Source organism: Mytilus galloprovincialis, chromosome 7, assembly GCF_965363235.1.
Source record: "Mytilus galloprovincialis chromosome 7, xbMytGall1.hap1.1, whole genome shotgun sequence".
Lineage (NCBI taxonomy): Eukaryota > Metazoa > Mollusca > Bivalvia > Mytilida > Mytilidae > Mytilus > Mytilus galloprovincialis.
In genome coordinates, this window is record NC_134844.1 from 64,098,164 (window position 1) to 64,113,790 (window position 15,627).

Consider the following 15,627-nt stretch of genomic DNA (forward strand, 5'->3'; position numbering starts at 1 on the left):
TCGGGTATTTGGCGAGGAGCGTGATGAATTTATCATAAGTGTCAAAAATAGTTTGCAATATATTATCAGTTGGTAAAACGAATGAAATGAAAGGACGCTTGTATGAAGTGAGGTCACATGTGCCTAGCCAGACATATATATGTACAGTTGGGTGCAGACTAAGCATTACACAAAGTAAACGCAAGTTAACGTGGCGTGCAAATATTTCGTTAGTTAACTTTAAATTTTCCGTTTACTTCATTTACGTTAACGCGGTCAAAAATGGAAATTTTTAATGTCTACTCGAGTAAACGCGCGTTTACTCTGTGTCCGTTTAGTCAGTAGTAAACGGGCGTTTACTTCAGATTTCACAAGTTTATTTTAACGTGCACTTAAAAGTAAACACAGATTTCTCAATTGTATTTTTACATGCACTTAAAAGTAAACGCGCGTTTACTTTTCGCGTTAACTTATTGTGTTTATATATAATCGTCGTGTGTATTTGTACATTTATTTATGTTGTTAAAATGACTTAATATATTACGTCTATGTGTTTTAAACCGTAACATTAAAAAACACCTTTTAATTAGAAATATAAACGTGTATTAATTGCAAAAAAATCAGTTCTAAAAACTTCCAACAGCGGATTTTCTATTTTTTCTGTTCAAAATATACATGTACAAATATCGACTCACAAACCGGCATATTAAAAAAAAAAAAATGCCAAAATTTTGAAATTGCAAAACTGTGTGTACATTTAAAACATTTAAAATTATGTTGTAAACAGTATAACTAGTAATTGGTCACTTTACCGCAGACTCAACTAGGTTATGCTTCAAGAAATAAAACGCACATATCGTACAATAATTTGATTTTATGCCGTAGCACATTATCTTTTAATCTAAAAGTTAATTATTGGTCAATTTATATACAGATACACGACGGATTATGTAGTTTATAATAGGTAAAACTTCAAGCAGCTTTGATTTTGAAAGTATGTACAATCGAACTGAATTATAAGTCTACTTTTAAAACTAGAAAACTAGAAATTATCATTTCAATAGGAACAAATCAATGCACGACGCTCATTCAAGTTTTTTTTCGGTTTTATTTTATTCATTCCGTTCCTTCGAACAGATTGCACCTTTACATGTATCACGTAAATCATAGGCAAATCTAAGGTGGGGCCGCCCACCCCCTTTTTATGGAAAAATTTTGGTTAATTACAAAGGTAATCGCTGAAGCACGACTGGAGCGGGCCCCCTTTATGTCTGTCAGCGCCCCCCCCCCCCCAACCACCACCACAACAGGCCCCCTTATGAAAAGTTCTGGATCCGCCACTGTAATGGGTTGTTTAAAATTTTACTGATTGATTTTGTTAAAGAAAATACTGGGAATATAATATTACATTGAATGATGCTAGTCTCTTTTAAAAAGAATGCTGGTCCAGAACCCTTAATAAAAAAAAACATAAAAACTCCTGAATCTATTTCCCCGCCTAAAGCTCGCTTAGGTTAATTCGGAGACAAATCAAAGTCTTTGAAGTTTTGGTTATTTTCTTTTATTTTCCAAGATAGTGTTACAAATTAATCACACCCAACCCTGTCTGCCCGTATCCCAATTAAAATAAAAACTAGGATTTTCTATCATAACCTGGAGCCGTTTACTTGCAATTATCTTTCACATATAGTTAAATAGTATTGTCATAGGCACTAATGTATGCACAGAATACTTCTCACTTGTATATAAACAATAGAGTACTGAAGGATCCCCTCCAGACCCTCATTTTAATATATAGATATGTATATATCATGAGAAAATACGATAGCAAGTCTGTTAAAATGTCTTTGAATGTGTAGCTCTGTCGTACATCTGTATAGACTTCTCAAAACTGAAAGGTTTTGTTTCCGTGAGTATTCAACTCCGTGCCTCTGAATCAAAATCGGCGTCTAAACAATGCTAAGTTAAGAAATCTTTAGTACTGTACAAATTCCGTGTGAGTGACCATACCTTGGAAATTGAAATAGATAAAGGAAAAAAATCAAAGAGAACAAAAAGTAAAATCACAAAAATACTGAATTTAGATAAAAATCAATTCGGAAAGTCAATAATCACAACAACTCAACAAAGAGTATGTTAAGTTTGTAAATTTTAGATGATAAGGAATATTTTTCCTTCATTGCCAAATCAAATGTTATATTAGCACTCTACCACATCTCCTACATCTATTTTGAGCATAGAACAAATGTAGAATATTTTTATTTTAATTTAGAGTGCATATACCGCTGAAGTTGCTGATCAAAGTGTTCTCCGCTTTTTTTTTATATAAGTATATGAAAAAAAAAATACAGGAGCTACATGTATATATCATAAATGATTATTTGTTATTATAATAATATTGTACTCTCAAAGATTATACTTTAATTGTTATATGATTTAAAATAGCTTTCGTAATTTAAGTCTTGATAATTCAATTGTATTCTTAATGATTTAACTTTTTTAATATTATATGAATATATCATATCATACATGTTCAGGACGAGCAAATTTAACAATAAATGCAATAGGTAGGTCCTTTAATATAAACCATCCGGGTTGAAAATAGGTCAAAATTAACTTGGACTGCCACTGGACAATGAAAGTAGATTGAATAAAGACAGACATTTGCCTTGCAACATACTCAGCCAAAAGGCCACTGACAACCCCTCAAAGATTTGTTGCAACGGTTCTGAACCTGCAGAGAGCGTGGCACTCTCTCTTCACGATGTATATGATTTAACGTCGACACTATTGACTCTTTTAGAAAATTATACAACCCGAACAATCAAACGTACGGACGTTACGCACGGTATTGGTGCCACTCAGCGTTACACGACGTTCCAAATAAAACGACGATTTTGACGTTGTTCAACGGAAAGTTTCAAACGTTGACTCTTATATTCTACTCATGTGAAAATGCCGCTTAAAGTAAAGAGATGTTCGAAGTTGCTTCTTTATATGGTTTTATTTTTTCAAGCCGGTGCAAATGCAAAATTCCATTGAATTAAAACAAAATTTTAGATACATCATGAACATTTTTTATTTTTTGCGAAGAATTGCCTGCACCAATAGCACAAAATGACAATTTGATGTCTTGTAAAATGATTTAAATATATAAAAAAGAAGATGCGGTATGATTGCCAATGAGACAACTCTCCATAAGAGATCACAATGACACAGAAATTAACAACTATAGGTCACTTTACGGCCTTCAACAATCAGTTTCTTCTATTTCTTAAAATTAAGCAAATGAATGTTCTTTCTGACAGAAGACGTCTCCTATCTTTGCTAGTGAAATTGTAGATATTTCGTTTCTTTCTTGTCTCTTTTCCCCAATTACACGTTTATTTTGTTTGTTGTAATTTGGTAATTTCGCTCCCTCAATTAACGTTAATATTCAAATGCTTCTTGATTTGTCTTTGATTATGTGAAAGATGAAGGTAGTATATCGCAAGTTATTTCTCTTTTCATAATCTTATTTTATCAACACTTTAATCCTGGGCCTATTATACTAACGTTAATATAAAAGTCCCAGAATTTGGTTTTATTTAAAAAAAAATTAAACAGTGACTTATAATTACATTTTAATTCATATTATTTATTTTAACGTATAAGTAAGTCCACAATCTTAACATCAATCCCGATTTTATGGAAAATGTTCAATATATCATTATTTCATAAATCTCTAACAAAAAAACTTTATAAAATGTGCATCATGTTTAAAAAGAAATACGTACGTGTTACACAGACCAATACCTACATGTACCTCACAGATTACCAGCAGGTCGAAATCCGATTTTGAATAATACCATTTTGTTTTACTAGATGTGATTTTTTAAGTAACTGCTATATGTGCATGTTTACATAGATCAGTGTTTTCTCAAACAAACAACTATGGACCAGGAATGCATTTCATGCATTTTTTATACTATACAATATTTTTGGTTCAGCACTTCCATTTTCAACATATAACTGAGTATCGGTTTACACTAAATCTTCTTTGACATTCATCTGATTATTTTTATGTTTTCGGTTTCAATCTTTTTGGTTTCGTTTTCACATTGTTTTAAAAGAATAATCAAAGTACTGAAGTACTAAACCTCGGATGACCGCAAGTTCTTGTAGATGGTCACAAGCACTTGTCTCAGAAAAAAAAATATCACATTTCTATACCGGAAAACTGAGGTTTATGTACAGAGATATATTTTTTCTGAGACAAGTTCGTGCGTGAATGATGAATAAATGACAAGGAATTCAACTTCACTGCTTTGATATCTATTATATTGTGGTGATACAATTACGTATACTCTGGTTTGTTGTTATATATTATATTAAATATTGTTTATAGCAGTTACATGTATGTATAATTTTCATCCAATTGTATATCATTCTATTCTACGATTCTAATAAAAGTTCAGTATAAGTGCATGGTGGACACTTTTCTATAACAATTCGATTTTTCCAATAGATTGGATTTGAGTAGACATCCATATTTTCCCAAAAAACTTTCTTGTGATATTCTTCCGTATGCTTTAACACAAATTTTCTGTACGTGTGTATAGATTTGAATGCATATAAATATTTCTAACGACATAATATTTTCGGAATATCAATTTCTGTTCTTATGAGTATTTATTGAAGGAGTGAATTTATAACAAGCGATAAGAAATGTTATTTTGCACTCGATGATATCCGCGTATTTATACGATCGGTTACCAGTCAAAAACGAAAGCCAAATCTCTATGGCAACAATGCATCCGAATGCCCTCACGGACATCGCGATGTAAAAATTAATATTCAAGCTATGTTTTGTGGCGTTCTGCGAAAATAAAACAAAGATCTACTTTACACAGCAGAATGATTGGTTGATTTTTTTTTCTAGAATGAGCTGGGAGTGTCTGTAAATTAATACCTTGGAGCTAGCTGCTACATGTTTGTTTGCCATCCATCATATATGTCAGACAACTACTCTGTCACTCTCTCTCTTTCGTTCTTTCTCAAACTATGGTAAAAGAAAAGTTTGAATGCAATATACTAGTTTCATCACATGCCTATGTACCAGGCAATTCTGTTGGAATTGCGAGAAAATAATATTCATTCTCCCACAATACTTCTAAATGTAATAACCTTATTTTTCATACACATATTGCTAGGTAGATGACGAGGAATTGTTCTACTCACAGTAAATAAAAAAAATGATCGTTAGATATACTGAAATGTTTATGACATACAAGTATTTCTCTGATTTGAAAAGTTTTTGTTAAATAAGTCGATGCGACAAAATAAAAAATGATTGCACGTTTTACTGAAAGGTTCACGACTAAAGTGTACTTTTTCTCATAATTTTTTGTGAGAATTTTCATTCATGTTTATAGCTTCGAATTTTTTAATAGCAACGCTAGGAATTACATATACTATCTGGCTTAGGAGGATTATCAAGAAGATCTCACTTTTGATCGCATTTTTTTTTTTCAATGTATCTTGATTTTAAAAAGGGGAAGTGTGGTCATTAGTAAGTTATCTTTTTGTTATAGGCCTTGTCTTTATGAAATATCCGAGTTGAATATTTCGACATCTTATATGCATGAATTAATGCAGATCTGTATTTTAATGCATATTAAACGAGAACTCTATTTTATATAGATCAGACCATTTCATGAAATTATGTTATGCCCAATATGCAAGAAAATTCGTATACATTTTAACGTTATTATATCGCGAACGTCAAGTTACGGTTACGGGGACATTTCATTGGACATCTTATATCGTTTTGGATTGTCTACCTGCAACTCAAACAAAAGTCCATGTCATATCATTTTAAAGGAAATCAAATATATTTTCCATTCATATCAGTTAATAGGTGTTAAAAAATTGAGATACAGTAGAATTTCGTTTGATAAAAAGCCCTTGAATTATTCTTTGTGTTATTTTGTCCATCAGGACATTTTATTGGACACGGGAAAAAGGACGATGTTTTTAAAATAAGACCGCAGTTACATAATGATGACTTCAGATAGCTTCTTCGGGACATGTGTAATTTTTCTGATATTATTAAAATCCATTTTCGTCCGTTAGATCTTATGAAAGTGAAGACAGAAAAATATTTTACGGGTTGAGCAGCTAATTGGGACATTTTTTCTCTTTTTTATTTAAACTCTTTTGACGATCTTTCTTCTCTTAAAGTTTAAAACATCTGTTACTTCATTTAAAGTTAAATGTATACAAAACAATTGTAAAATTTTTAACCATTCTACTTACTAATGAATCCGCACTGGGATTTTAAAGACTCACATAAAACAAAATTGTAACAGCGGGACACCCTTGAAATGACGTTATAGGCATCGAAATGAGCAAAGTTTTTCATTAAAAAATAGACAAAGCACAAAAGCATCTATGTTATTGATTTCTGTGGTTTATTTCCTTTCGAATGATATGCATAACATGGATATTTATTGTATATATATAGGATAAGAGCTTGAATTTGAATAACCCGCCTTCTAACCCATATTTTCAAAGTGACACCAATATCGTGCGCAACGTCACGCCAAGCTTTGGCAAAGGTTTACTGCCAGTCGGAAGGAACCCAAAGTAACCATATTTCTATTCAAACTTGGATTTTAAAAATAAATTAGAACTGCTGTACCTTGTCCATCGAATGACTAAGAAAAGGTAATGCAATTTATTAAGGTTGTTTAGTAGATATATATAACTGAAAATAATTGGATACATTTATTCAAACAAAATATATAATGATTGAGACACGGAGTCAAACTAAATATACTTTTTTTTGAAGTTTTTTGTCTAATAACTAACATGAAGATACGTAGCTTTGTATTTCTCTTAAAGACAGCGGTAAACCAAATAGAAGTTTTAAGTTTGGCGCGTTCTCCGTACAGATATAAAAAAAAAGATGTGGAATGATTGCCAATGATGCAACTGTTCAAACGAGAGTTAATGACACCGAAATTAACAACTATAGTTCATCGTACGGCCTCCAACAATGAGCAAAGCCCATACCGCATAGATGTAAAAGGCCCTGAAATGACAAATGTAAAACAATTTAAACGAGAAAACTAACGATATAATAATATGTTCCAAACAAAAATGAACGAAAAACAAATGTGTAACACATCAACAAACGACAAACACCGAATTACAGGCTCCTGACTTGGGATAGGTACATACAGAATACGGGGTTAACCATGCTGGCGGGATCCCACCTCCTCCTAACCTGGGACAGTGTACGGGGCGCCGAATGGGACTCTTGTGGTTTTGTACTCAAAATTCAATTTTGTACGGACAAAAGTGACTTTTGTTCAACAAAAATAAGTTCAGTTTAACAAAATTTGTATCATACTACAAATTTAAAATTTTGTCATACAAAATTATCTATCAGCGGACAAAAGTCACTTTTGTCATGACAAAATTCATTTTTGTTACACAGACTTGAATTTTGTTACCTAATTTGAAAATTGGGCGACAAAAGTCAATTTTGTATTCAAATTAGTTTAGTTTGGTTTCTGTGAACTAATTTGCATACAAAATTGACAAAAATGAATTTTGTCTCAACAAAATTGACAAAATTGACTTTTGTCTCAACAAAATTGACAAAATTGACTTTTGTCTCAACAAAATTGACAAAATTGACAAAATTGACTTTTGTCTCAACAAAATTGACAAAATTGACTTTTGTGAGACAAAATTGACAAAATTGACTTTTGTCTCAACAAAATTGACAAAATTGAATTTTGTCTCAACAAAATTGATTTTTGTCTCACGAAAGTCAATTTTGTCACATAAAAGTCAATTTTGTTGTTACAAAATTGAATTTTGTCGTCACAAAAATGAATTTTGTCGTCACAAAATTGACTTTTGTCTCAACAAAATTGACAAAATTGACTTTTGTCTCAACAAAATTAACAAAATTGACTTTTGTCTCAACAAAATTAACAAAATTGACTTTTGTCTCAACAAAATTGATTTTTGTCTCAACAAAATTGACAGAATTGACTTTTGTCTCAACAAAATTAACAAAATTGACTTTTGTCTCAACAAAATTGACAAAATTGAATTTTGTCTCACAAAATTGAATTTTGTCTCACAAAAGTCAATTTTGTCTCACAAAAGTCAATTTTGTCTCACAAAAGTCAATTTTGTCTCACAAAAGTTAATTTTGTCTCACAAAAGTCAATTTTGTCTCACAAAATTGAATCTTACCTCACACAATTGACTTTTGTGATTTAATTTCCATATCAGGTAACAAAAGTCAATTTTGTATGCAAATATGTTTATATTTACATACCTTTTAGACAAAATTGACTTTTGTCATGACAAATATGAATTTTGTCTACAAAAAGGAATTTTGTCATGACAAAAATGAATTTTGTCTACACAAATGAATTTTGTCATCACAAAATTGAAGTTCTCACAAAACAAGTCTGTAGCACATAGTTTTGTAAGACAAAAATGATTTTGTTATGACAGAATTGAATTTTGTACAAAACCACAAGAGTCCCATTCGGCGCCCCGTACAGTGGTGTAACAATACAACAAATAAACGAACTATAAAAATCAGTCGAAAAAGGCTTCACTTATCAGATGGAAAAAAAAAAAGGAAATAATCTATCAAAATCAGAGTGAACGTGGCCGGGTACTGTTTGAGTATACGAGTTTATGAAGGACATAATGCAATAAAAAACACATTCATCTCGGTTTGAATATAGAAATATTATTAACCTAAGACAAAGGCATGGCAAAGTGTGATTTTCAGTAGTTTTTTACCCTACTATCTCAATAACCGTATGAACTACGGAAAACCCGTTGACATGGTTGGTCCATCAAAATATGGATTGCGCATGCAGTACGATGACTGAGCATAAGCGAAATCGTATATAAGACACGGATCGATAACGATTTTTGGATTTGGATATTTTCTCAAAAATTGGCGTTTTCTGGGGGGAAAAGATTGTTAAAGACAACTTTAGGATGTTAAAAACATTACATTTAAACGTTTTATCACAATATTTCCGACTTTGTACAGTTTCAGAGGAGTTGCGTCTAAATGAAATCAGTCTTTTTCTAAAGTAGTATACAGTAGTTAACAGTACATGGACATGTCTATCTGTACATGTTGGGTAGCTATTTGTTTGTTTAATGTCCAGTGGCAAATGTTTCATGAATATATTCAGTTCAAATTCATTCTGACAGCACATTTCATCCATTTTTACGGTATAAATTTCAATCTTAATAAAGTATTTTTTGTATAGAAAAATTATGGAAGAAATGACTGTAATATTGTTTCTGTCTATGAAGGAATAACATCAAAAATGGGGTAGTGGGTTATTTTTACGTGTCAACTACATTTTCGAAATTATTTTGAATAGACAGAAAAAATATTACAATCTTTTCTTATAATTTAATTCTAAATTCGGCGTAAATCATGAAAATACGTTGATGACGGCACGATCACATGACAAAACTATGTCTATGACATGATAAACAAAACACTATTAGCCACCCAGAAGACGCGTAACATCCAAAGTTAAATTATTTCAGATTGGATCATTTTACTATCGATGTTATAACTTAAACTGGCCAATTTTTTAGTATATTATCAATCAGAAAAAGTTCGATGTATACAGCTCTCAGTTTCTTTTTACGTTTTCGATCATTAAGTTCGTGTACAGTATAATAGATGAATGGCAATACTTATATTCGGAAACCATAGTCCCTCTTTATGATAAATGACACTTTTTACATTTTTTAACTGTATCCGAGACCTAATCACATGAACATTATTCTTTATGATGAGAAATTGCATTGCTGATGACAATACTTTTTAAGTAGAATGTGTTCCCATATAGAACACATATATCAATTTAGTTTATCAAAACTTGCAAGGTTCTCAATTTCTACTGTTACTACCAGATAGGTGGCATGGTCTTATCTGTTACTGTATACTCATAAAAAAGAGTAGTTAAAATACCACGTCTACAACGATTTTACGAAGGAGTTTCTGAATTTTGGGGGGATGGGCGTCGTTGATTTACATGACTAATGTACTCATTTTCTCTTTATTTTTGGTCCATTTTTCTTTATTCCGTAAACCCTAATCCACACCCTCATGGAGTAGATTTTCTATTACAACAGTTATTTACTTTTGTCGGACTACTGTGGTGTCGGACTAATGGGGTGTCTGAATATCGGGGCGACCCCGTTTACTATGCTTTAGCATCTGAACTATAACTTGTATTAGTTTAAGTTCTTCTTCTTGTTGAAGTCCGTACGGTGAATTTCTAAGTCATTTGGTCTCTGGTTGATAGTTGTCTTATTTGCAATCACACCACATCTTCTTATTTAGTATACAGACTGTTGCCGGCCAGACTAGTTTATACCATTCAACTTTCCTTTCACGAATGTAAACTCAAAGTCTTGTAGAATTTACAGTTCCAGGACAAATATCCATTTTGTTCTTATATGTAATGATTAATTTTCGATCAATTAATTAAAGAGGTGTAATATCATTACATGTAACTGGAATCGTCAATATGTCGATCGAAAATTGACAGATGGTTATTTTGATGTAACTTATCATGTTATGTGTAAGTTCAGTGTATCCAGGATACGATGACAATCTGCGTTAACGCGCATTTATTACAAGCAATAAACGTGCGTTTACTTTTTTTACAAAAATAGAAGACACGCCTTTTTCGTGTTAACGCGAAGTAGTAAACGCGAAAGTAAACGCCCGTTTACTCTTTGCAAAATTAGAAGACGCGCCGTTTTCGTGTTAACGCGGAGGTAATCGCGAAAGTAAACACCCGTTTACTTTTTATGTCGACTAAAATTTCGGAGTTAACGCAGAGTTAACGCGGCGTTTACATAAAATGCACGCTAGTAAACGCCGCGTTAACTTAATCGGCCCGTTTACATGTAATACTTGGTCTGCACCCAACTGTACGCTATCCAGACGATCAGTAAGACGTTGAATATTAAATTCAAGCAAAGTATATCCTGTGATAGTGGACCTACCCAGTTCACAGTACCATATGATTTCGTGGTCAATTTCAGTGACAATATGAGTTTTAAAATAATTTCACTTGCTATCAGAGATAAGGATTGGAGTACTTGATTTTTCAGAGGTTATCCAAGGTAATTTCCTTTTCAGATATTTTTCTAATTTTCTCTCAGACGTTGATTTCTGTTGGATGTTAAAAGTTATAATATGCTGATAAAAATGTTATATATATGTCACTAAAAATTAATTACGGTTTAAGCACACGGCTAAACATCAAATATATACGATAGCTTAAAGTTATTATGTAAATATTAAAAGGTAAAATGATGAATGATGATGAGTGAATCTCCGTAATTCGTCGGATGGCGAGATTGGCAAGAATAGTTTATATGTTATAATATAATATATCTAGCAGGTAGATAATATTTGATGTACAGTTGTTATGGATTCACAAATATAATTGTTTATTGGAGTTGCAGGAATATTTGTTGAGGTTTTTTTCAGCAAGCAAAAATGGCGGAATGGTTGACGGTCAATGTGAAAAATGTTATGTGAAACACGTTTTCAGGAATAATTATTGGATGAGTTTTGTGTATATACAATGTGTAAAATTTTGGCACTAAAAGAATGAGTTGAGGTGGGGACGACGACAAATAAAATCTACAATTTTCTGTCGAATCTTCCTCTCAAAATTTTCTTGCGAGCATGCTATTCGATTCACAACGATTCAAATTGAACAATGTATACAAGTAAATGAAATAATTTTGTTGTTGGGTATACAGTAATGGAGAACAGAAATATTTGTTACAAAATAAATAATTTTGGTATTCATAGTATGAAAACAGAAGTGAAAATTTATAGTCATGCCACACAAATATCAAAGTTGGTCTGTAATAAGAATAAAGAGTCGAGATATAACACTAAATAAGTAAACATTTTATAACCAAAAAAAAAAAAAAAATCAATTACATATTGTACCAACAGGAAGAACTACCAGGATAGAACAATTTGAGAGTACTCGCAGTTACTGAAAGCTAGTGAAAAGCAAGAAAAACAACCAAATAATCAATAATAACAAATAATGCAACAGAGACTAAAATCAACTTAAGCAGGCTCGCGGGTACAAAAAATTAAGCAAAAAAAAAAAACATTTGTTTTTTTCATTACAAATTTTATTTATTACACTATTAGTTATTACCTTATGCTATGTTACAAAACTCAACTACATAAATCGATTCGGTTTGACCCCAGATGACGTTTAAAATGTTTTATCATTGAAAAAGCTCCAAATTATCTCCCTTTTGTGCAAAAAACCCATTTTTTGGTATTAAAAATTGAAATATATTTTTTTGCTCACCGGTGACCTATATTTTTTATTATTGTTTTCAAATAAGCTTTACATAAAATAGATAATTGTAAAATGTTAACAATTTCTGTAATTTAGTTCTTTTTTTATTTCGATATAATTTTTATTTCTCCAATTAGATCAACAGGAAAAAGGACATTAACAAAAATGTATGCTACTTTCGAAGGCAGATTGTGAGCTTAAATGAACGGTGACCCATATTTTTATTTCATTATTCTATTAAGTACATGTATATGATAAAGTTCATTTATAAAAAAATATAGAGAAATCCTATATTAGGAGAACAAAATAGATTTAGACCCGCGAGTCCCCTTAAACACATTCCAAGGATTAAGTACTTTAACGTCATCGACAGTAAAAGAAGACATGACTTGTACAATGACAAAAATAAAAGTATCGACAGACAGGAGGATAGCTATGAGTTATTCTCTATAGTGACAAAATGAATGTTGATGTGTTTTCGAACATCCCGTTTGAAAATAATTCAAATTCAGTTATGTTTTAAGTTGCTAGTGAAAAAATAGACATATGTGCCAATATAAACTGTTTACAAACAGCAAATGAATTTGCAATGAGATTTTTCAAAAGACCATTTATTCAAACAACGAGGTTCATGATTAAGAACTGACACATTAAATTATCATTCATAGGATCAAAATATAAAAACAAATATATCAAATCATATATCTTCTATAAATTATAAACTGTTTATACAATTTATTACAAATGTGTTGCTGATGACTGTTTTTTGAAAGAAAACAAAACAGTTGAAATAGATATTCTTTTTTACATTTTCAAAACTGACCCCAAAAAAACGTATATAATATATGGTGATCTGCAGAAATAAGTCGTGCTATCGTTCGAAGTGCACACATTGGGTAATGACAAAATGAATTTCAGGAACTATGGAAAACCTTTCAAAAATGGCTCTCATATGGAAACAATCAATGGAAATTGACACTACATCATTCCACCAATAAAAAAATTATGATCAACAATTTGTTCATAACATCATTAAATCATATAACGGGAAAAGTACCCAATCGATAATTAAACCATTTTCTATTCTTTTGAGTCACAAGCGATTTCCTCAGGTTTTATTTTAAACCTTAATGTGTATCTCCTTAACGAATTTATGAGATTAGAAAATCGGTAATGTACTGTCGTTTCTAGTACAACATGTTTAAAATAACAAACGCACTAACCAATCAAATATTAAATAAAAGACGAAGGCCACCAATGGGTTTTCACCGTAGCGAGAAAATCCTGCAACCGGATGTGGGATTAGCTGGCCTCTAAATAAAATGTGTACTAGTTCAGTGAAAATGGATATCATACTTAACTGCAAAACATAAATATGCACTATACTGTATTGCAGTTCTTGAAAGCAAGCATAATTACATTGTCCTCCAAAGATGTGGTCAGATATATAACAAATACAGTCCAAGTCATGTATATGACTAAGACAGATCAACGCTATCTATTAAAGCTGTTTATAAATCATTTTGTAAAAACATTAACCCCGTTGGTCTGAACAAAACAAAAATGATTGTTTTATGTTTGCAAATGACATAGTATTTTTTTTCTCTAAAAACAGAACACGGTTTACAAAAGCAACAAAACTGTTATAAACTGCTATACATGGTCTTTAGATGCAAAATAAGTGCAAAACAAAAGTTTTTGGTTTTTACAAACTAGGAAAAAATATAACATAACTGTTGCATTTTCTTGTTCAATAAGTTGAAAGTTTTATGTAGTATTACTTTTATAACTACTTTTGTATTTATTAGTTGAGTTATAACACAATGTCACGATGGGCTATACATGATATCTGTTCACAGGTTGAAAAAAGAAAAGAATATTGTTATAGGACGCATTAATTTGTATCAGAGAGTTGGACAATTATACAAAAACGTTCAATTTGTAGTATAGTTACACATAAATTGTGTAAATGGTAACGTGTTCCAAATTAATGAAAAATGTAAGAGAAAAAAATCTCAAATATCATAAGGGTAAAATCTTGATATAGACAAATATTTCAGAATAACCAAAGATTTGTATACCTATATACACGCATGTCTGAATACATTATCCTCTGGTTAAAAGCACAAAATGTTCTATTGAAAAATTGCATGTTAGTCTCCATATGTAATATGTTGATTTGTTTAGGAGTAGGATATGTCTGTGACATATCATATGGTCATTAACTCAATCTTCTGCTTAAGGGCTCAATTTACTAGAAGTTTGCAGGTTTTATTCCAATTCTTTAAAACTTTACATACTATGGTATTTTCATAATATTTTATCGTTCTCTGGTATGATGACATATCAGTAACATATGCTTAAGCAGTCAGGTTTACATTGGTAGCATGTGGTCTGTTCGTTTAGAGATACACATAATAGGTCCAATACGTTTCGTTTCTTGATTGGTCGGGAAGAAGATATGTCGATGACATATATCACACTTCACCGGTCAGATTTAAGTTTACAGGTCGTAGAATGTTCTATTAAAACTTTATATACTAGGTCAACATTTGTTAGTTTCTTGATTGGTTAGGAGGAGGATCTGTCGGTGACATATATATCAAATTCAGCAGTAAGGTTTAATTTTGCACGGTGTAGACTGTTCATGTATAACTTTACATGGTAGGTTTGTAGATTCTATGTGAGAAGCATATGTGCATCGCATATATGTCATAGTACCTTTATCTGAATTTTTATTGCAAATATAGTGTCGTATAGAGGTCTGCATCTTACATACATGATAGATCTACAATATCTATGTAAATAATTTGGAACGAGATTATAATTGTTTGACAAATGTCATATGACAAGGACCTCACATTAATGACTATTAATTAATAGGTTATATATATATAGTATGAGGCAAGGAAGACATGTTCATTTTTACATTTTGTTTATGGCCTTGATCTTATTTTCATATGCCATTGGTCAGGTTAAGATTTTCTATAAGGTTTGTATATCCGAATTTATACATAGAAATTGCAGACAAAGTGTATATAATATATGTTGCAAGGTTTACTGTACACTTCGTATAGTGGCATTGACCTTATTTGTAAGTGGTCAGTATAAGGTTTTCATTTAAATTTGTATATCAGAAATTATACATAAACATGCTAGATATATAGTATATAAGTTAAATACATGAACATGAATGGGAACACCTAACTGCATGTTTCTTTTCAAAACTGTTTAGAAAAAAGAT